This window comes from Protopterus annectens, chromosome 6.part1, assembly GCF_019279795.1.
Source record: "Protopterus annectens isolate FY-2018-M chromosome 6.part1, PAN1.0, whole genome shotgun sequence".
Lineage (NCBI taxonomy): Eukaryota > Metazoa > Chordata > Ceratodontiformes > Protopteridae > Protopterus > Protopterus annectens.
The window spans coordinates 125,692,094-125,716,316 of NC_056738.1; positions in this window are offsets into that span (position 1 = coordinate 125,692,094).

Consider the following 24,223-nt stretch of genomic DNA (forward strand, 5'->3'; position numbering starts at 1 on the left):
TGACTACTTAAACAACCAATTTCATTAATATTCTGAAAGCAAAGATATATATTGGATTGAGTCTCCTTTTCCTTTGTTGCTTTCATGCTTAAACAACTTTAATCTATATTAGGTATTCTCATTGATGCAGATTTAAATCATTATAATCAGACTCAGTTGCAATGATAGTTATGATACTATGATTCAAATCTTTGTATGACCACATACACTGTAGGAATGGATTGTTAAAATGTTCTAGGTCACTCTATTCTGTTCAATTAGTATTAATAGACCAACATATGGTCCCCCCTCCCTTTTTTTTCTTTCTGTATTGCTATAGTTATAAACACAAGAGACTGTAATGCAGGTATAAAATATATAGGTATTAGAAGCTTATGCCGATAAAGCAACTAGGTTAATTTGTGAAACTGACTCCTTATTTTCCAGTACCTAGTAGTGGTTTACACAATATTACATACAAATCCACTGTGATTGCCTGATGGACTTTTTATGTTCATATTTGTTTGAGTTATCTTAGAAATGCTTTACTGTTTGTATATACTACATTTAAAGCAGAAGCTATTTATGTATGTTTTTGGTGTGTGAGATGGCATTAAAGGGTGGTTTAGTTAATTTATTAACTAAACCTGGAACTTTAGGTTCCATGTTTGCATGTTTTCTTAGTTATTGGTTTCAGAATTTGTTTCTGAAGATTTTTGACTTAACCATGATACATAACTTCATGAATTACGTCAAGTCATTATACTTGGAAGGTATTGTTGATGCTCGAAATATAACTTTAACAAATGATGATATGTAAATGCTTATCATTAAATATTAATAGCTTAAATAACAATGTCAAAAGAGCTGGTTTAATTAAATTCATTAAAATGCACAGAGCTCAGATAATCTTCTTGTAGGAAACCCACTTGCTGGAGATGGATTTGCAAAAATTATCATTCAATGGTTTTACAGTTCTCACGGATTCCTGCTTTAGAGCCAAAAGGAGAGGTATTCTTATACTATGGAATAATACTTATACACTACCTAAAATTTTAAACACCTTTTCAGATAAAGACGGAATGTTAAGCTTAGTAGTGCTAGAGGTTAATAAGAAATGCTTCACACTGGTAAACTCATATTGGATTCCTGGTCCAGGAAATAAATATGTGAAGAAATACTTGGATCTCATTACTTTACATGCAAAGGGAGAAATTATTTTGGCGGGAGATTTCAATTGCTTGTTATCAGATGAAGACACCTCTAAAAATAGTAAGGTTAAACTAATGACACAAGCTAAAAAGGTAAACAGTTTTATAGCCTCAATGAATTTTAGAGACATACATAATTTAAGAGTTCAAAATTCACTTCAATACACTCATTGTTCTTTCTGATTTAGCACACAAACTAATATTGATAAGATTGTTGTGTCTAACACTCTTTACTCTAAAATAAGTGATGTTGCAATACAGTCATGTTCACTCTCTGACCACAATGCCTTTTTGTTCAGCTTGACTGTGAAAAAAGATGATATGATAATTTTTCAAAGAATCCCAGCCTATGTTACTAAGTTAAAAGGTTTTAAGGAGTGGCTATTAAAAGAAATAAATGCATTTATGTAAAACAACAATAATGGTGAAGTAACAGATATCATACTCTGGGATGCATTAAAAGTTCACATCTTTAGTGGAGTTAAAGCTTGGTATTTTTAAAGGAGAAAGGAATGGGACAAGGAACTTCCTGATTTACAAGCCAAAATAGATAAGTTGAAACTAAATTTAAAATCAAATGATAGAGCAGTACTTACTGAAATTTCTAAGCTAAACCACAAATATTTAGAAATATTGAATCATAAGGTTGCTATAAGCTTAGAAAAGATTAAACTACAGTCCTATTCAGTAAACCCCAGACATTTACATAAACTAGCTATCAGATCCAAACAAGTTAATAAACAAAATCACATTAATGAAATTAAATACAACAATAATAACACAGTAAAAAGAACAACTGATTTAGGAGGTATATTAGAAGCCTTTAGAAATAGTTATCGGTCAATCAATGACATGCAATCACTACTAGATTCAGACAATGTAATATATACATTTCTACAAGAAACTATCAAGACCAAGCTATCAAAACAACAAAACAGTACCCTAAATAAACAAATAACCTTAGCAGAAATGAAAGAACAAGTTAAAAATCTGAAGGATAATAAAGTCCCAGGGTTAGATGGGATAATCCCAGAAATATATAAAATTCTTCCAGAGCACACAATAAAGTTATTATTAAACACATTCTCCAAGGTTAAACAAAACTTAATTTTCCCTCCCTCGTGGAAGTACTCAATAATTTCCCCCATTCTGAAACAAGGTAAGGACCCCCAACTATGTGCATCCTATACACCCATATCATTGTTAAATATTGATTGTAAAATTTCCATGTCTATCCTGGCCAAAAGACTGAAGAATATATTACCCAATCTAATACACTTTGATCAAACTGGCTTTATCTTACATAGAAAAGTACATGACAATATTATTAAGCTACTATCTCTAATAAACATTACAAACAAAACCAAGAAACAATTAACTATTATTAGTCTGGATATTGATAAGGCGTGCGATTCCCCGAGTTGGTCATACTTACAAAAAATCTTTAAAGAATTTAACTTTACTTCAGATTTCACTAAACTGATATTAAATATTTATAGTGATTCTAAAGCATTTGTTAAGATTGGTTCATGTCTCTCATCCCCAGTAAAAATTCATAAGGGAACTAGACAAGGTTGCTCTCTATCCCCATTATTTTTCGCTTTATCAGTGGAACCTTTTGCTTCATTTATTAGAAATAACCCAAATATCAAAGGATTTCAAGTTAATGAGGGATACTGTCCAAAAGTTCAGCTTTGTTCTGACGATATTCTACTAACATCCAGTGACATAGAAGGCTCTTTACAACATATCATGAATGCCATAACTCTATTTGGAAAAATCTCAGGTCTCAATTTTAACCAAAATAAAACGAAAACACTTTTAATCAATAAGAAAATAAATAGCAATTTGCAAAAATACAATACATTCAACTGGGAAAACTATAAGATAGATTATATAGGAATAAGTATTAAGAATAAATGGAATGAGACTATTAAATTTAACTTCACTAAACTGGTAGCTATAATCAGTGACTTGACTAAAAAGTGGAACAAAATGTTTTTCACCATGGAAGACAGACTTACATTAATAAAAATTATTATTTTGCCCAAGATTTTATTTTACATACAATCATTGATTTTACCTCCTCCTTAGAAATTCTTTAAACAAATAGATTCCCTATTACCAACATTTCTATGGTTCCCAAAGAAACCAAGAATAGCCTATAAATGGCATGTTAAAGCCTGGGACAGTAATGGGATTGGCTTTCCCAACATAGAATTATATTCCAAATCTGTTATTATTAACATAATATTACACTGGATTTCATCCATATACACCTCTAGCTGGAAACAACTACATGAAATGCATATAACTTCCCCTGAGAACTCAGAAACCCAGTTTAAGGAAACCTTTGGAATTAACAAAATATTTTGGATACTCTGTGAATATTGCTTATATAATAAGAAATGTAGCCACTTCTCACATGGTCTAAACCAAATATTTTATATTTTCAAAAATATAATCGACAACAATTATAGTCTAAAGAATACCTTTTTCATTACATTTCCCATAGCTTATACACCAGATTGCCTAGATACCTTCAATATCAATAAGATGTGGAATCTTAAAGAGAATAATCTAAAGTTTTGGCACCAGTTTATAGACAATAAGTACATCCAACCAATGAACTTTCTCTTGGCCAGATATAATGTCTGTCAAGATAATTGGCTCTGTATTCAATCTTTAAGACAGTTTGTTGAAAATAAAGTGAGAGTGTCAATAAATCTGGAAAATGATATTATACCAAGATTGATACAACTATTCATATGGTGCAGATCGATGAACATTGAACATAAATTAAGCATATCACCTGTATATAAAATCCTACGAGAAGACTTGATGACTTTTGACTAAGCTTTTTAGAATTACTTCATAAAGATTAATGGTGAACCTTTATCTAATGATAATAAGAAACAGTTATTAAATTCAATAAAAAACACTTCATCATCTTTATATTGGAGACTATATACCTGGAGATTTATTCATAGAAGCTTTTACACTCCACACAGAATTGACCTTATAACCAAGAGTAATGAAAGCAAATGCTGGAGGTGTGGTGATATTCTTGAAGCCAACTGAGTTCATATGTTCATCGAATGTAGAACTCTCACCCAATACTGGAGTGATTTTAGACATTTCACAAAAGCCCTGTGGTCTGACAACTGTCAAATTACTAGCTCTTTAATATTATTCAATGTCCCTACCCCAAGTGTAATTCCTAGACATCAGTTACCTGTTCTTTGGCTAATTCTAGCTATTGCTTGAAAAATAATTACATTGAACTGGAAAAATAAGTAAGATCTTATGTTTACTGAGTTTATTTCAATAGCAAAATCTATATGTAAAAAAGAAATGCAAACTATTTATCAGAGATCATCAAATGTAACACACAAAAGACTAGCTTGCCAAAAATTGGAGAGATTGTTAAATAAATACTGATTACCTTTCTTGGATAAAACAAATGTTTACCATGGATGTCTGTATATAGTGTAAATAGTTATGTTTTATATTGTTTATTTTTAATACTTTATGCCCATGTTTATTAACAAAATTTAATAAAAATGTTTTTGGAAAAAAAGAAAGCTCAATTGAGATCTGCAAAGGAAGGAGTACAACAGAGTAGTTGTACTATACTAAAGCTAATGTAATTATTTTCAGAGAAGTTTCAATTATTTATATATAAAAAAGATAAATCTGTATTAAGCAGAGGTAAATGTAATTTTTTTTTTCATAGAAAAACCTGTGTAAATAGAACTGTGATTGTTTCTCGCAGGTCTTGCAAAATGAACTATACAGAATATGCCATTATTTTCAGTGAAAATATAGGAGAGATGTTAAAGTGCAAAAACTAACTTCTCAATTGCACACAGTTATACTGCTTAAAGCTTAGAGCTCTTTGAAATGCTACTTCAGGACAAGAATACATTACGTTATTTGGACTCCTACTCCCTAAGGTCTGTGAATTTGAAAACAGGAAGTATCCATTCAGATTGAGGAAAATCTTTTAAACAGATTGGCCATTACAGTTACTGCCTTGTTTCTAGACTGTGCACAAGGGAACAGCATTCTTGAACCACATCTCAAGCTGGACTCAATCTGCCTGTGATGCTATGCAAATGCTGTTGGATAGATATGTCAGAGGTAGTTAGAACTGAGTAACAGGACCAGATGAGCTGCTAGTGAGAATTCCTCTATTTTGCAATCTGTCTGTTTAAACCAATTTATTTGGTATTTATTTGTGCAAATGTAAAGTTGCATATGTATTTTATGCAGTGCATTTTATAATTTTATTCAGTAAAGAATTGTTTTGCTCAATTTAAAATTATAGCAGTTTGTGTTTTTTTATTGTATGTTTAAGGGTCGATGCATTGAATAACTGATGTCCTCCATCTTATGAATAGTAATTGCTCATGTTATTGCTACAAAGCAAATATTTAATGGTTGGCTTATTTTAAGAGTAGACAACAGTTGTGGATTATTTTTTGGTGTATTAGAGTGGGGTGGTTGGTAGAAGCATTACCAGAAAGTTAGGAAAAGTGGCACTAATACATTAAAGGTATCATTAAATTCTCCTGGATTGTGTATCTGTCTGTGTGTATATGTGTGTGTGTATGTTTGTAAGTCTGAGTGTGTGTGTGTGTATGTGTATGTGTGTGTGTGTGTGTGTGTGTGTGTGTGTGTGTGTGTGTGTGTGTGTGTGTGTGTGTGTGTATGTATATACATGCATGTGAGTGTGCCTTTGTCTGTGTGCAAAACTGATCTGGGCAAGAAAGCACTGGAAGTCTTTATGTTGAGACTGAGGTGGGTAAAGTCCAGGGAAGCTATTGGTTATAACTTTGCTCTTCAAGTAAGTGTAAGGCTTATTTAGGTGCAGCAGTTATATATATATATATATATATATATATATATGTGTGTGTGTGTGTGTGTGTGTGTGTAGGTCCTCTGCCTTTTTCCTACGTGAGCAGTCCCACACTCATGTCTTGAATCTTCTTCTTCATAGCTCTGAAGATGTGGCCTATGTGTTTACATTGCTTTACTGTATCTATAGATCATCCGGAATATGTGCCCTCCAAGAATAAATTCATAGGTATTCAATCAACTTACTCTTGTACAATGGCCATAACAGTTCAGAAAGCTTGTCTTTGGGCTCCTTTCATATCGTCCTTTATCACACTTTATTCAGCACTTCTCAATGAAATCCTTCTTTTCATCTGTCCACTTGCAACTACTAAAAAACTCCACCTGTCATCTGACTGAATGTCTTCTCACTTCTAACATGTAAGACTTCTGACTGGTCATATCTGTTTGCTTATTTATTGACGTTAAATTGTTTTGTATGACTACATTCCATAATCTTGCCTACAAGCTTGCTGGCGTACCCTACTTTACTTTACAGCAGGAGCTTTGATGCACACTGCCGAACTTAACTGCACATGTCTTGCATTATAACATACTACAAACAGTAGCCTCATGGACCTTCCCCCAATTAAGGATCATCCATGTTGCATCTTCTCAAGTAATGCATATCTTTTACTTACTTAGCTGATGTACAGTGCTATAAATCTTGATAAGCTGGTGTAGAGTATGACTGCTTCATTGCTATAATCATGTATATCCTTATTTTGTGTATGTATGTTTTCTTTGGCAAAAACTAATCCTATACTTTGTGTAATCTATATTATTTAGTTTTAAGTTTTTTTCTATATCTGCTGTACTAATATATCTGTCATCATTTATTTTTTTACTCATGGGTAATGGCTAAAATGGGCTTGGGACAAAACCTGTCTACTGTTAAGAATCCTAAAGAAATAACCATTTCCCATTTGCCATTAAGAAACTTCCGGTGATGTGAAGATATGGTATAATGCAGAATGTGGTGAAGAAAAAAATCTCTGTGGAGTACAGGAGTATTGGAAAGCTAGTTTTGGTATATATGAGAATTTAGGACACATACAGAAGGCAGGGAAATGTTAATGTGGGAATACTAATATTTCATTTCTATTTTCTAACCATGGGAAATGAACATTAACTAGAGCATTAACACATTTTATTAATACACACAAAAAGTAGTATGTGTTACAAAAAACTACAATAAGAAATGAGCCCAATAATTATAACTGCATACCAAAGGGTCACAAAATATAACTATCAGAAACAGCAGTGTAAAAAAGTGTAATAATACATATGTATGCCTTCCAATTTTGAACACAATGTTTTGCATTTACCACCCACGAATGCTGGACACAATTATATGTAACAGCAGGTAAAAAATGAGACATGAAATGCACTAAAAGCCAAGAACCAATTAATGTAATCATTTAATCACAGCTCTTTTCTTAAGAAAAGGAACCAAACAGAATGTATCATTTAGACCTCTAATAGAAGGAGCTCCCACTGTGCAATATGGTTTAGCATCAGCATCTAGCAGACTGTTCTTTGAGCACCCCCCCTTAAATTAACATTAACTCAAGTTAGACCCTGGTATTTAAACTGGTGTGTGTGATGTCAAACTGTAATGTATGCTGTACAGAAGTATTAGCCCTATCTTTGTTTCTCAGTGTCCATTAAATGCTTAGTGTTCTTTATTGTTTGTGATTATCTTTTTCTGCACAGAGATATTACATACACACACACACACACACACACACACACACACACACACACACACACACACACACACACACACACACACACACACAGTGATACATAACAGTTGCCAGTACATATTAGTTTGAATAAATACATTTCATTTTGTTACAGGACAACGCGGGTTGACTTGAGGGAAGCTGTGGTAGTATCTTGCATAAGCTGTGGATCAATAAAAGCTCTGCAGTTATAAACACTGAGTCTGATTGACATTCCTGGGAAAGTATTATATAATATACAGATCCCTGCAGGTTAGGTCAGTTATTATGCAACTTACTAATGGCCTGGTGCAGAGGTGACATAAGAGCTTTACACAACAAAAGGATTTCCCTGTCAGGTTTGAGACAGTTTCATGAGTGGCTCATGGCTGAGGCAGATAAAGTGATAACCTATAAAACCTGAAAAAAAGCAATGTGGCTATAAAGGCCAAATAAAATGTAACATATAGTAAGGTGTAGAAGATAGGCTACAAGTAAATATATGTTTTGTCTGGTTTGTGTGTATCTCTGTTTTTGTATATAAAAACCACCCAGGATCTTTTTTACTTCAGCTTATTTGTATGTTTTATGTTTTACATGTGTATATATGTGTGTGTGTGTGTGTGTGTGTGTGTGTGTGTGTGTGTGTGTGTGTGTGTGTGTGTGTGTGTGTGTGTGTGTGTGTGTGTCTGTGTGTGTGTGTGTGTGTGTGTGTGTGCGTGCGTAGAATCTGCTGTGATAAATTAAGGCTTATGAATCCTATGTTTCCCGATTTTTCGTTTATCACTGAAGTGTATGCTTTTGTTTCAGTCTAGATCACTGCTTCTCTTTCATGTTAATGAGATGAGATAAATGTATAAGCTGTCTACAGAACATGGTTTTTCATAGCTTGCATATCTTCTCATGAATAGATTGTTCCTTAAGTTCATAGGTTCATACTAGGCTATCTGCCCTAGGGCATTTATAAGCCTAGCCAGAGTGGGTTTGGCTTTTGCCACCCATTTTAAATTAATTTTGCTATGCCCTTTTTCGAGGTTAGTATACTGTGCCTCTGTCTAACAGTGACACAGAAGTGATACCTGGGGTAAACCTACGATCTCCCATCCACTCATCAAGATTCCTCTTGAAGAGAGTCAATGAGGGACTCTGCCTAACCTGGACTGGGATTTTATTCCAGAGTGAAGGGAGCCTCTGGGTTATGAATCTGTCCCTTCAGCATGTCCTATTTATTTCAGTGCTGAGGTTCAAGTCTCTCGAGCATGTAGCTCGATGGGATTTGGATTTTCTGAGGTGCAGCATGTCCATTAATTCCAGGTTGGACATGGCTTTATACGTCAGGCACAGATCGCCTCTGAGCAGACGGTATGCCACTGAGTAGAGCTGGAGTTTCTTTAACCAGGCATCATATGGCATCTGTTTGAGCCCTTTGATCCTCTTGGTGAGGTACTTTTGGGGTCTTTCCAGTTGCTGCAGGTGTCTGGTAAGGTACATCCCAAAAGGGGCATTGTACTCAGTTATGGGCCTGATGAGGGATGAGTAAAGAGGCACGATAACCTCCCCTGATCTAGATGTGAATCCCTTCATGATTAGGTGGGCTATATAAAATGTTTTTCTAACCACTTTGGCCACGTGGTTGTCAAATGAGAGATTGCTATTAACTTGGGTCCCCAGGTCCCTAATTACTTCTTCTGTACTTAATGGATTACCACTTATGTGGTAATTTGTGGGCACTTTGTTTTTGCCAAAGGGGATGACTATACACTTTTTGGCGTTTAGCTTGAGGCCATGGCTCTGGCACCAGTTGTCTGTTTCTATGAGGCCCTTTTGGAGGATGCTTGTGTCGGCTGGAGAGTCAATTATGGTGCCCAGTTTGCAGTCAACTGCGAACTTGGTCAGCCACAGTTCTTCCGTGTTGGCCTGTACCTCCGAGAAATATATACCGAACAACAGAGGTCCCAGGACTGAGCCTTGTGGGATGCCACTTGTAACTGGTTTGGAGTCTGACATGGCTCCAGCAATTCTAACCATGTGGGTTCTGTCCTTGAGCCAGTTTGCAACCCATCTAGTGACATAGGGGTTTATATTTAAGCTGGTGAGCTTATCTATAATGTCCGAGTGGGGTATTCTATCGAAGGCTTTTGCGAGGTCCAGATAGGCTGTGTGGACCACCTTCCCCTAGTCAATGGCCTTGGTGACTATTTCAAAGAAATCGACCAGGTTTAAGAGGCAGGATCTGCCCTTAACAAAGCCGAACTGGGTAGGATCCAGTGTCTGTAGGTCCCCAAAATCTTTATTTATGAGGTCCATGATGATCCTTTCCATAGCTTTGCAGACCAAGCTAGTCAGGCTTATGGGGCAATAGTTTCCAGGATCCGTTGAGGCACCACCTTTGTGGAGAGGGACCACTGTTGCTGTATGCCACTCTTTGGGTACATATCCTGTAGTAAGGCTGAGATTGAACAGTAGTTTTATGTTGGGGTTTAGCTCTTCTTGGAGTTCATGTAGGATGCAGCCCGGGACACCGTCTGGTCCCATTGATGCTGTGTTTTTGCTTTGGAGAGGGCGGCTCTTACCTGAGCATCTGAGATGTCAGGGGGGCAGCACTCTGCTGGGATAGATATTTGCCCCTTTGGTGGGGAAGGGGGGGGAGTTTGCGCTGGACCTGTCAGCTTGGATGTTGGGAAAGTCTGTGGGTTTGGTGTATTGTTTGTCATTTTGGACTAATTCTGAGCATATCTGGGAATTCCCACCCAGGTTCCTAACATAATTAAAGAAAGCCTTGTGATTATCCTTAGTGTCCTGTGCAATTTTTCTCTCGAAGCTGGCCTTAGACGATTTTATGAGTGCCCGTAGTTTTTTGCTAATACTGATCAGAGATGCCTTCCCTTTTTGGGATTTTGCTCTATCATGTAGTAGCTTCCTCCTTCTATTGTATAGTTTGTTTATGGCTGGGGTCCACCAGACAGGACGTCTGCCTTTGGAGGATTGGGTCTTGGTTTTATTTGGGATTGCATGATCCATGCATTCCTGAAGGTGTTCATAGAATGTGTTTATAAAGGATTCTGCGGTCTGGGCTGTATTTTCCACAGGCCCTGGAGCTTTGAAGGATTTCACCTCGGTTTTGAGGAGTGTGAAATTTGCTTTAGAGAAGTTTTTCACTGTGGTTTTCTGGGCAGGGGGTGGGGTCAGGATGTGAATATCCAGTGAGATTAGTTTTTGGTCTGATCTTACCAGTGAGGGATACACTTCTAGTCTGGAGCATAGAGTACCCATGTTGGTGATGATCAGGTCCAGTATGTTTTCCCATCTTGTGGGAGTGGTAACAAGTTGTTCCATAGCATTTAAGTTTATAAATTCTAGGAACCTTTGGGCTAGGGTGTTGGAGCTAGAGTAATGCTCCCAGTCTATGTTTGGGTAGTTGAAGTCGCCCAATATAATGGTGTTTGGAGAGACCTTCATATTTTCCAGTGTTCTCAGGAAGGCCGAGTGGGGTTCCTGGGTTTGGGAGGGTGGTCTGTAGCAGGCTATAAACTGGAAGGCAGTTTTACCCACTGTTAGTTGCACATGGATAGTCTCTGATGCTTCGTGCTGTGCCAACAACCTGGAGGTGTGGGTATCTTTGACGAATATTGATACTCCCCCTCCTTTTGTGGTTTGGTCCAAGTTTTGGGGCCGAAAAGCATGGTATGAGGTATAACCTAGTAGTGCTGGGGTGCTCTTGGGAGCCTTGAACCAGGTTTCTGTTACTGCACAGATATCGATGTTCTCCATGCTAAGGAGAGTTTTGAGTGCATGCATCTTGAGGTTTAGACTTCTGGCGTTGAGTAGCATTACTCTTAGTTTCTTATCCCTTGTGATACCTATGGAGGTGGGTTTGTCTTTTGAGCCTTGCCTAAAAAGGCACTATGGGGGTAGCAAGAGTCTGCCAATATCCAAAAGCCCAGGGGTGACAGGTGCAAGCCGTCCCTAGCGAAGCATCGTGGCTTGTCGAGCATGTCATCCCAGGCTGACAGGCATTGGATCCCCTTTGAATGACACCAATACTTTAGCCAATTGTTGAAATTGATCATCTTGTCTTCATATTGTGGCATCATTCTTGGTGAGGGTAAGATGCTACTCAAGGTCAGGGTCATGCCGGCCTGGGCTACATGCTCAGAGAGCTCCTCTATGTCTCTTTTCATGTAGTCCAGGGAGGTACATCTCAGGTCATTCACACCAGCATGGACAATGACTGAGTCATATGTGTACTTGCCTTGGAGTGACCTGAGTGCTTGTGTTATGTGGCTGATCCTAGCGCACGACAGGCAGCTCACCGTGACCTTCTCCTTGTTTAGCCTGGTGAGTGGGACATCAGTGTGCCTGACGATAGAGTCACCTATTACAAGTGTATCAGGTGTGTTGTTTAGCCTTAAGGGCTGTGACTGTTTGGCACACTGGCTTTGTGAGCTATGTGTTGCACGCTTTTTGTTTTGGGGTAGCGGTTGCTTGGGTGTCTGCTTTGGAGGTCTCTGCTGCTTAGGCAGATTTTTTATTTAGAGCCTCCGAGTATGTTTTTGTATGTTTATGTGTTTGGTTTGCTGTCGTGGTAGGTCTATGTGAGACTGGAATTGTAGTGAGTGTGGTTTCCTTCTCCTCCTGACTGGTTACGCCAGTACTGAGTTGAGAGAGCTTAGCCTCCAGTTTGGCTATATGGTTACATCTCTCACATGTGTTGGAATTTGTTGGGGGGAAGAGAGGGTTGTCTGTGTACATGAGGCAGTTGTAACATTGCCTCAAGATTCCCAGATTCACCAGCTGGACAAGGAGAGGAGATTGACAACTGATCTTCTGTTGTTCTCAAGTAAATTCTAATTTGTTTTTAACATGGTCAGGTAATTTCTGGCAACATTTTGGAAGTGTAGTGAGACCTATATTTAGAAGTGTTTGTCTTATAGTTTAGTTAATTGTTATGTTTTAGTCACATTAATCTTACTTAGTGTAGAGTTTTAGATTTGAGTTCATTTTGCCAATAATATCATTTTCTGATTGGCTGATTGCTGTTGTGATGTTGCAATTTTCTTTTACTTTTATTATTTTATTTTAATCTTGTTTCTTTTTAATGTTTGAGAATATAATTTCTAGTGGTTTAACTAGGTGAGCATAGATGTTTTGGTGGGGGTTATGCATTTTTTTCCTGTGGAATATGTAGTTTCATTTCTTTTCTGTGTTGTAGTGAATGTGCTGATTTTCTGTGATTCATTATATGATCAGAATGCAGAAGATTAGATTATGCTGCACACTGAGGAGTGATTAATGTTTGATGCTGTACACAGAGTGGTCACAAGTAAGCATACCTACACTCTGTGCCAGTGCCATAAAGTTAGTGGAGTCCATGCTGCATAAGTAACAGAAAATGAGATGCCATAATATTCATAGGTTCATAGATTAGTACTAGGCTAACTGCCTTTGCGAGCCATTTTAAGCATAGCCAATTATCCCCTGTGAGACTCAAACCCTGTACCTTGTGTTTATAAGGCAAACACCATAACCATTAGGCCATCCTCCCAACCCCTACTATCCCATAGTATCTATAGCTAAATGAATCTCATTTCCTATTACTTCCATAAACCAAAGTTTACCAAGCCAGCTATGCAGCCACCAATCATACCCAAAGCTGAATATCCCCACATCTCCAAAAAGCATTCTATAGCTATGTCAAGAATCTCAATGGCAACACCCAGATCTGCTCTGAGTTGCAGCACAATGGCATGAAAATGACAGAACCAACTGATATTGCCAACATCCTGGCAGATAGGTTCAGTGCTAACTTTATCCCCCTTTCACCCCCTAAAGGGCCCATATCTATACAGGAAGAATGCAGAGTCCCTGTAATCACAACTACACAGGTAAAAGCTGCACTCTCTAAAGCCAAAAACACAGCATCCATGGGACCGGACAACATCCCAGGCTGCGTTTTACACAAACATCAGAACAAACTGGCTCCCCACCTAAGCACCATGTTCAATCATAGCCTCACGTCAGGCTCTGTGCCCACTGAATGGCACACAGCAACATTTAGCCCACTCCAGAAAGGGGGAGCCACCACTGATCCCGGGAACTATTGCCCTGTTAGCCTGATGAGCCTGGTCTGTAAGGCCATGGAACGTATCATCATGGAACTCATAAACAAAGACATTGGTAACCTCCAAACTCTGGACCCCACCCAGTTCGGGTTTGTGAAAGGCAGATCATGCCTCCTGAACCTGATCGACTTCTTTGAGGCAGTCACCAAAGCTGTAGATGAGGGTAAGGTGGTTCACACAGCCTATCTTGACCTCACCAAGGCTTTTGACACCATCCCCCATTCTGGAATTATAGCTAGACTCACTAAACTAGGTATAAATCCCTACATCACAAGATGGGTTGCCAACTGGCTCACTGACAGAAGCCACACAGTAAAGGTTGTAGACTCCAAATTTGACTTCAAACCAGTGACAAGTGGAGTACCACGGAGTTCAGCCCTGGGACCTCTCCTGTTTGGTATCTACTTCTCTGAAACACAGGCTAACACAGAAGGCCTTTGGCTAATGAAGTTCGCAGATGACTGCAAACTAGGAGCCATAGTCGAGTCCCCAAATGATGTGGACATCCTACAGAAGGGTCTCACTGAGACAGATGCCTGGTGTCAGAGCCATGGCCTCAAGCTCAATGCCAAAAAGTGCATTGTCATCCCCTTTGGTAAAAACTCTGTACCTTTGAACTACCACATAGGCGGCAGTCTACTTAACGCCGAATGTGTGGTAAGAGACCTTGGGACCCAGGTGTACAGTAGTCTCTCCTTTGATAATCACATCGCCACAGTAGTCAGTAAATCCTTCTACATGGCACCCCTCATCACAAAGGGGTTCTCATCCAGGAAAAAAGAGGTCATTGTTCTCCTCTACTCGACACTCATTAGACCCATTATAGAGTACAACGCCCCTTTTGGAATGTACCTCAGAAGACATTTGCAGCAGCTGGAAAGGCCAGAGAAGTAACTCACAAAGAGGATTACTGGCCTTAAACAGATGCCCTACACTGACCATCTCAAAAAACTCCAGCTTTACTCCGTAGCATATCACCTACTCCGAGGTGATCTCTGCCTAACATATAAAGCTATGGCAAACCCAGAGCTGTTGAACAAGCTACACCTAAAGAAATCCCAATCCCTCTGAGCTACATGCTCTAGGGACCTAAACCTTGTCACCACAATAAACAGGACATGCTGGAGGGATAGATTCCTGTCCCAGAGACTTCCCATACTCTGGAACAAGCTACCCATCTTTGTCAAGCAAAGTTCCTCATTAGCACTCATCAAGAAAAATCTTAATGAGTGGATGGGAAATAGGAAATCCACCCCGGGGAATCACTTCTGTGACTCTGCTCGACAGGGGCACAGGAAAATAACTTTCCTGGGTGGCGTAAGCCAGGGAACCTTGTTGGCTAGGCTTACTTAGGCCCTTGGGCCGATAGCCTAGTACCTACCTATGAACCTATGTTGGACATGAGAATGTATGCAATCCCAGGTAAAACCCTATTAAACATGCATTCTTTTATCTGACAAGAAATGGACTACATGCAGTGGGCCTGCTCTAGCAAAGTACAGTACAAATCCTGTAGTATGTTTCTACAACATTTGTCTGTAGAGGACAAAAGACAGATGAACACAATTACAAGCATGCATTATTCCTCAGCTGTCCTCTAGCTGCTTTCTATGTCTGCAGTACAGCTCTACCTGTAGGTGGAAAAATGGAACTGCAGGCTTTTAGGCTGTAAAATATGTACTGCCTTGCTGTGACAGTTCCCACATAGAGGTGAAGCTGTACTGCAGGCATACAGACATGTAGCTAGGGTGGGGTGAGAGGGACAGTGGCTGTTCATCAGTCAGTAGTGCAGTACTGGAATTTAGGAATGAATGCTGGTATTGCATTTGTTAAGAGCTTGGGGAATAGCACACAGGATCATAGGAGATTACTAGACTAATGGCCCTGGGGCCCTTCCAAGCCTAACCAAGAGTTTATCCCCAAAAAAGAAAGCTCAGTCAGCGCCTGTTGGCCCTGTCAGTGAGGGACACAGGTGGAACCCCTGGGACAAATTTGCAGTTTCTCATCCACTCATCAGGGTTGCAGTTGAAGAGGGTCAGCGAGGTACTCTGTTTGACGTATATGGGAAGCCTATTCCAGAACAGGGCAGCCTCTGGGAGACAAACCTGTCTCTCCAGCAAGTTTTGTTGATATCATATGTTAGATTCAAGCCTTTCAAGCTAGTAATGCACAATGAGTTAGACTTGCAGATATGGAGCATCTCTAGTAGGGCAGGGTCTGAGATTGCCTTGTAGGCAAGACACAGATCACCCCTGAGCAATCTGTACGATGCTGAGTAGAGTGATAGTGATTTGAGCCTGTCCACATAGGACAGGTGTTGGAGACCATGGATTCTTTTTGTGAGGTATTTCTGTGGCCTTTCTAGTTGGTGCAGATGTCTGGAGAGGTACATACCAAATGGGGCGTGATAAGGGAGGAGTACAGAAAAGTAATAACCTCCTTTTTTCCTGGATGAAATCCCTTTACTACCAAGTAAAAGGCTTTTCTGACCACTGCCTCTACATGATGGTTGAATGTGAGATTGTTGTCAACCTGAGTACCCAGATCTCTCACCACAGGTTGTGTACTTAGGGGTCGCCGTTGATGTGGTAATTGGTAGGGGCCATTTTTTTGATGAATGGTATGATGATACATTTTTTTGCATTTAATTTGAGGCCATGACTTTGGCAGCAGTCATTAGTTCCTGTGAGACCCTCTTGCAGTATGTTAACATCATTTAGGTTATCAATGACAGCACCCAACTTAAAGTCATTCACAAACTTTGTCAACCACAGACCTTTTTTCTTTGCCTGGACCTCTGAGAAGTAGATGCCGAACAGTAGGGGTCCCAGGAGAGATTCCTGTGGAACTCCACTAGTGACAGGTCTGCTATCGGAGATGCAGACACCTATTTTGACCTTGTGGATCCTGTCTGTGAGCCAATTGGCCACCCACCTGATGAGATAGGGATTTATGAAATGTTGTGTTACCTTTTCAATGATGCCCAAGTGGGGGATTGTGTCAAAGGCATTGGCCAAGTCAAGGTAAGCTGTATGTACTGACTTTTCCTCATCCAGAGCATTGGTGACAGTCTCAAAGAAGTCAACCAAGTTCAACAGCCAAGATCTGCCCTTGACAAATCCAAACTGAGTGGGGTCAGGTGCTTAGAGATTGCATGTGTCCTTGTTTATGAGATCCATAATAATACACTCCATGGCTTTACAGATCAGAGTTGTCGAGCTAATGTGGACAATAGTTTCCAGGGTTACTAGTCACACCACCTTTGTGCAAGGGGATGACAATGGCAGTTCTCCACTCTGCTGGAATGAAGCCTGTACTTAGGCTGTGGTTGAATAGTGTACTCAATGGTGAAGCCAGTTCTAGCTTGAGATGGTGCAGAATACAGCCTGGGATACTATCATTTCCCATGGAAGCTGTGTACTTTGCCTTGGATAGGGCCTTTAACACTTATTTTACAGAGATGTGAGGTGTGGGACAAGTATCAGGGAATGTTGAAAGGGCCTTTGGGTGGACAGGGAGGTGAAGTTTGCACTGAATCTATCTGCTAGCAGGTTGGCTAATTCAGCAGGATCAGTGTAAGTGATACTGTTAAGTACTAATTCGGAATAAACCTGGGCTTGCCATGGAGGTTCCTGACATAACTGAAGAAGGCTTTCTGGTTTCCCTTTGTTTCAGAGGCTAGTTTCAATTCATGGTTGGCTTTGGAGGTTTTCACTAGTGATCTAATTTGCTTGTTGAGGCTAAGGATAGCACCAGCATACCTAGCTATGACTCTTTACTTGCACCAGCATTTCAGCTAATTGTTTTCACCTTTAATAGGCTACATTGTTTATTAGAAATTTTCCACTTGCATTCAATGCCAGTGGAAAAACTCCAAGTCCCCCTCTATGTTGTGAGTCCAACTCCAGTTTTGGAACTGGGAATAGTGTTCCTGGAGCCATCATTATCCTATGCAGCTTTGGGTGTCCAGGAGCAATGCCTTGGTATCAGATATTTAGCAAGTGCTTGGGTTATCATGCTGCCTGGAATGTGACTTAGTCTTCAGTAACTTTGCCTGTCTAATAAACATTACTGGAAATGTATTTAAATTAGTATTCGCATATTTTGTCTCTCTAACAAACATTATTGGAAAATTATTTAAAGCAGCATTCACATATGGTATATATTGTAGTATATGATTTTGCTTCACCAGAGGTTATTTTTTGATGATATGAAGGAACCTAAGAAATAAAGAAATGGAGTATTTTACTCTTAGGTTATGATTTGTTAAGCTTAATGGACATAAAATAAAAGATCCGCAAAATAATAATTGTTTTTTTTTTCAATTTAGCAAATAAACCATATTCTTTGTTCCTTCCTTTTTTACAGTAGCATGTCTGTATTTATTCTAAGAACAAGAAATTTCCATAGGGAATGTTACATTCAACTTTATCAATGTCATTTCCATTTTTTAAATATGTGGGTACCCATTTTCTTCATGCAGAATTAAGTTAAAGACCATTATGTTTACACTGGGAAGTCTCACAATGCAGGGCTCCACAGAGTTGGATGGCCCCCCACTTGCTTTGTCTCTTGCGTCAATTGAAGCTATATATTTTTTTAACTAAACAGGGTAATTTGATTTGACTGATGGAAATTGAAATGTGTGAAGGTTTTGACAATGAAACAATGGCAGAAAAAATGGAATTGCTTGTTGAATGTGTGATGGTGGAAGAAGACATTTACAACTGGAGTCTTGGCCACCATAGCAGTTTTCCACAGATTGTAGAAAATTGACTAGAGTGAACGTTAAGAAAGTGATGAGAACTTTGACAGAAGTGAAGTTTGGATTGTTGGAAGAACATATACAAAGATTAGAAGTATCTGTTGATGTTATTGACATTCTGTGTGGCCAATAGATTGCCATAATTACATTTAAGCAACAGGTGGTTGAAGTGCAAAACAGAATGGAGGAACTGGGTAACAAGCAATGTAGGGCAACAGCTGGTTACAATGGAAGATAAATCATGTAGAAAGAATTTAAGACAGACCAGAGTGTTAGAAGGTGAAGAGGGACTGGATTTGGTAGGACTTTGTGAAAACTAAGATGATATAGTGGACAGATTTTCTGAAATCATCATCAGTAGCTGGGAAAGTGTGTTGATTGCCATGACTGCATCAGAGATGCCTCACAGCAAATGGAGTGGGAGGTACCTGAAGAAGTATGGACATGGGAGGTACCTGAAGAAGTATGGACATGGGAAAGAAAAAGAGATCTGGTATGGTGCCATATTTATGCAAAGGAGAAAGCAAAACTAATTAATGCAAAAAACACCAGAGATACTTGAAAAGAAATATAGGCAAAGGCACACATACATGGAAACTTTCACAATACAAAAGAATAAGAAAACAAAGGGGGAAGTAGAAAAGAGAGTTAGTAAGGAAGAAGTTGAACAAATAAAAACTGAAGTTATGGACTACTTGCAAAGTGAAGTATTGTGTAGAAAATCCATCACAGGTAATGCCACAGTATGATGGAACAATTAGTACCCAGATTAAGGTGAAATAGGTGGAGCAGGAGCCATCTGAAGACTTGGCACATGGTGATGCTCTGGAACTTTCTGAAGGAGACCTATACAAAAGTTCAGTTGAAGATGCACAGGAAGGAGCAGGAAACAGTGGCAACTCTGGCACAGTCAGTCTTGTGAAGTAATGGGCCAATGCATCCCATATGAAGGAGCAGCAGATGAAACAGGGTGCAGCTGAAGAAGATATGCCACAGGATGATAATCTAGAACTTTCTGTGGAATACTCTCAGGAAATGGAGAGCAAAGCAGGTGCTCTCAGACTAAAAGAAAATGATCTAAGGGAAGAGCTTCTTGATTTAATAAAGATGGATAGCTATATTAAGTTTGATGGAAGAAATAGATTACAGGAAATAAATAAGACCCAAAATGTTAGAAGTTTGGTAAAACAGATGAACTCTAAAATCAAGACTATTAAGTGAAATTCTTGTGATATAACAGAAATAAATAGGATATATTAGTATGTGGCTAAATTAATAATAGATGAAGTCTTATCACAAAAACACAGAGCAATAAGGGGAAGTAATGGTAATGGAAGAAATAAATTAACACCATGGAAGGATTGAATAGAGAAAACCATAACACAGTTAAGACAAGAAGTATTACTATTGGAAGAGGGAATATATCATCAAAAATACTTAGAAAGATACACATGGTAAAAGTGCACAGTATCAAAACAGACAAGGGTCTATCATACTATTTCAAATAATAAACTAAAATACCAACACAGGCAGAAAAACATAGAAGATATGCAGATAAATATAAAGGAAAAGTACAAAATAAGCAATTTATTGATGACTCAAAAAGGTTTTTTTAGAGAACTTGAAAATAAAGGAATAGAAACACCACCAAAAAGAAGAAATAGACACATTTTGGAGAAATATTTATGAAGACCCTCTGGAACGTAATAAAGATGCTGAATGGATAGCAACATTAAAAGAAACCATAAGGAGTTCTAATGCAGAGGATATGAAATGAGATGAAGTAAAGGCCCAAGAAACTGAAATAAGATAAAGAACAGCTCCAAACTGGAAAACCCCAGGCCCAGATGCAGTACCTAAAACCTCAGGCCCAGATGCAGTACCTAACTTTTGGCTAAAAGTATTAATATCTGAGTAAGAGTTACTTATATGCACCTCTTGAACAGACACCAGCCTGGTTAACAACAGGAAAAATGATACTCCTCCTTAAGAGTGAACCTACAAGCCATCCTATAAGCTATAGACCAATAACTTGCTTTCCAGCGATATACAAACTACATACTGGAATTGATGTTGACAGTTTATAGTCATTTAGAAAAAACTCAAGTATGGCAATAGAACAAAAGGATAACAAAAGAAAGTCATATGAGACAAAGGATCTTTTGTTGCTAAATAAAATAATAACAGAGAATTGTAAAAAGGAGAGGAATTAAAGTATGGCATGGCTAGATTACAAAAAAGCATTTGCTACCATCCCATATGCATGGAGAAAGGAATGCTTACAGATGTATAAGATACACCCTGTATTGATCAATTACATTACAGTGACCTTGAAACAGTGGCAAACCACTTTGTAGCTAACCCATAATAACAGGCAAATTATTATCCCAGGGATAAAAATTCAAAGTGAGATACTCCATGGTGATTCATTGTCCTTGCTGCTTTTTTGTCTTGCCCTTAGCCCATTAAGCTGTTTACTTAGCAAATTAGGTCATGGTTTACAATTTGGCTCCTAGAGAGCAACCTTGTTTAAAGACTTCTCATCTACTTTTTGTGGACTACTTAAAACTGCATAGTTCACCAGATGATGAGTTGAAAACACAACTGCAAATGGTTAAACTTTCTCAGATGATATAACAATGTAATTTGGTCTTGACAAATGTGCAAAAGCAACCTTTAAAGCAGGAAAGCTGCTGCACCAAGAAACTATGAATCTTGGATAAGAATGAGAATATAAATGAACTAGAGCAAAAGGGAGTGTATAAATATTTGGGAATTGAAGCAGGATCGGCAATAAAGCAAAAACAAATGCAAATAAACCTTGGTAGAGAATATTTCAAAAACTAATACTGAAAACTGTCTTGGCATCTAGGAATAACAGTCTAAGCTATAAACCAAATTGCTCTTTTTGTTCTAACTTACAGTTTTGGGGTGATTGACTGGCTCCAAGAGGTATTGGATCAGATGGACAGGAAAACAAAAAAATGTTTCATGCTTCTCAAATGATATATAAAAATGAGTCTATACCAAGATTATATATTCCTATTTCTGAAGGAGGTATGAGCCTTCTCAAAATTGACTACATGTGTAGATCTCAATCATGGGACTGCATACATATCTGTTGACCTGACCAGATCCAAATATACTGAAAGTTTTAAAACAAGGAGGAGAAGCTGTCTAAGATGACTTCTTTGCTTAGTTTAGCAGAAACATATTGGTGTTAAGTGAGAATGGAAATCAGACTAGAAGTGGACTAAAATCAGACTGCAACTGAATGTGTAAAAAACCCAAAAAAACAAAAAAAAAACAAAAGAAAGAACATAAGAATAAAGATCAGAACAGAATGAAAGAAATGTGGAAAAGGCATAAATATTGTGGCAAGCATAGAGATCTCCTGGAAGAGCCTCGTGTTGATCAGGATTTCATACAGGAATGGTTAAGGGGAGGTGATATGAAGCCAAAAGATGAAAGGTTAATACTGCAACCTAGAATAGTGGACTACATACACGCTAGTTTGCAAAGTCCATTGAACATGTTGGGGAAACAGTCAAATGCAGGTTCTGGAAAAAAGATATGTAAATAGTCACACATCTTTTTGTCAAGTGTGATACACTCATGGCAAATGACCTGTATACTGAAAGGCACAATAATGTGGCAAGACTGTTGCACTGGGGATTGTGCAAACTCTACAATACTGAAGTAGATGGGAAGCATTAGAAACATGAACCACAAATCATTGTAGAGAATGATGAAGTTTATATCACATGGGATCACCCATTACCAACAGTTCAAAAAATAGATACAAGAAACCAGACATAGTAGTCCTATAAAAAAAAAATAGATAAAAGTAGCATTGATCATTGAAATTGCTACATCCAGTGATTACAGTTTATGAGGATTTGCAGACACAAACAAGAACAGTGTGGAAGGAGAATACATAGACAGTTCCAATAGTAGTAGGTGCAACAGGTCTAATAAAAGAGAATTTACAGTCGTATTTAGATATGCTACCAATATATGTAACTTCATAATGCCGCGGTGGTAGCATTGTTACCTCACAGCAAGAGGTTCTCCCGTTCAATTCTCAGCTTGGCTTGGGAGTGCCTTCTGTGTGGAGTCTGCATGTCCTCCCCGCAGTTGGGTAGCGTTAGAAAGACATGCGTGCATAAATGGGCGTGCCTTCGTTGAAGGATGGGCGTCAAGCTGGCACCTTGGCGTTTCGTAAAAATCTACTGCCAATCATTAGCGGACAGGAGTTCCGCTGTGGCGACCCCTTACCGAGAAAAAGCTGAAAGACCAACAACAACCAATATATGTAACTCCATATGAATTATAGAAAGAATACATTCTGGGCAAATTATGTGTGCTGTGAAGAAACAGTTTTGGCTAACATCAAAAATTGAAACAATACTAATTTCATGAACTTTAATCATACCTTGACTTAGGAATGGGTTCCATTCCTGTCATGGTATTAGAAACCCCAAAAAACTGAGAGAACTGAAACCACGACAAGCCTGGGTGCTATTAAGGAATTTAAGAGATATAAATTGAAGCATATGTTAACATTCCCGGCAGTTTTTAAAGTAATCTCCAGGGAAGAAGTACTGATTTTTAATTTTGCTAAGAAAGTAATGACTAAGTTAAAGAAGTTGCCAGTACAATAATTTCTTGAAGTAAAGAAGAATGAATATACGGGAATTGTAAATCCAGGTGACTAAGTGAGTTTGATGGAAGTGAAGGACAAATGAGAGAAGCAAGCTGAGTTGAGCAGAAAAGGAAGAGTGTTTGCATAAAACAGTAGGAGAATAATATGATGACAGGTTTCATATTGTTGTTTGATGGTGAATTACTATGAAAAGAACTTTTAAATGATGTTTTTGAAGACAGATCAATATTGAGAGGTGATTCATTTATGGTAGATGTCACTGAAATTGTGTTATAGAGGTAAGAAAATAGTCTACCTTCTACAATTAGTGAAAATAAAGTATAATTATATATAAATTAAAAAGGGGCATTCATTTTTCTCAAAGCTTAAATAACTTTAATATGAGATATGAGTATGTTAGGATGCCTAGTAATTATTATAACAGTCTGTATGTAATAATGGATCTGCCAGATATCTTTGGTATAAATGAATAGCTTAGTAAACGTGAACACAAAAATAGGGTCGCAGAGGAGGATGTTTCTACTTTGTTTAAAGTTGTGGCCCAAGTACATAACCACAGAGACTAATGGTGCAGAAAAATTGTTCCTATTTGTGTTATGCCTACTTTTCTACTCCTGGGCAATGGAAGCATTTTTCTATTTTTGTATTTTAGTAAATTGTGAGAAATTGTATGTAAGCAGTGAGTTTGTTGACTGGATACTTTGATTTCTAATAAACAATTATTTAAATTTTTCCTTTGATAAAATGGTTCATAACCAAGTGTGCAAGAATGCAATATTTTGCTGCATTGCTTGTTATATATCTGCATGAGTACTAGAAAACATGGACAACTTTATCTGCTAAAAACTGCAAGG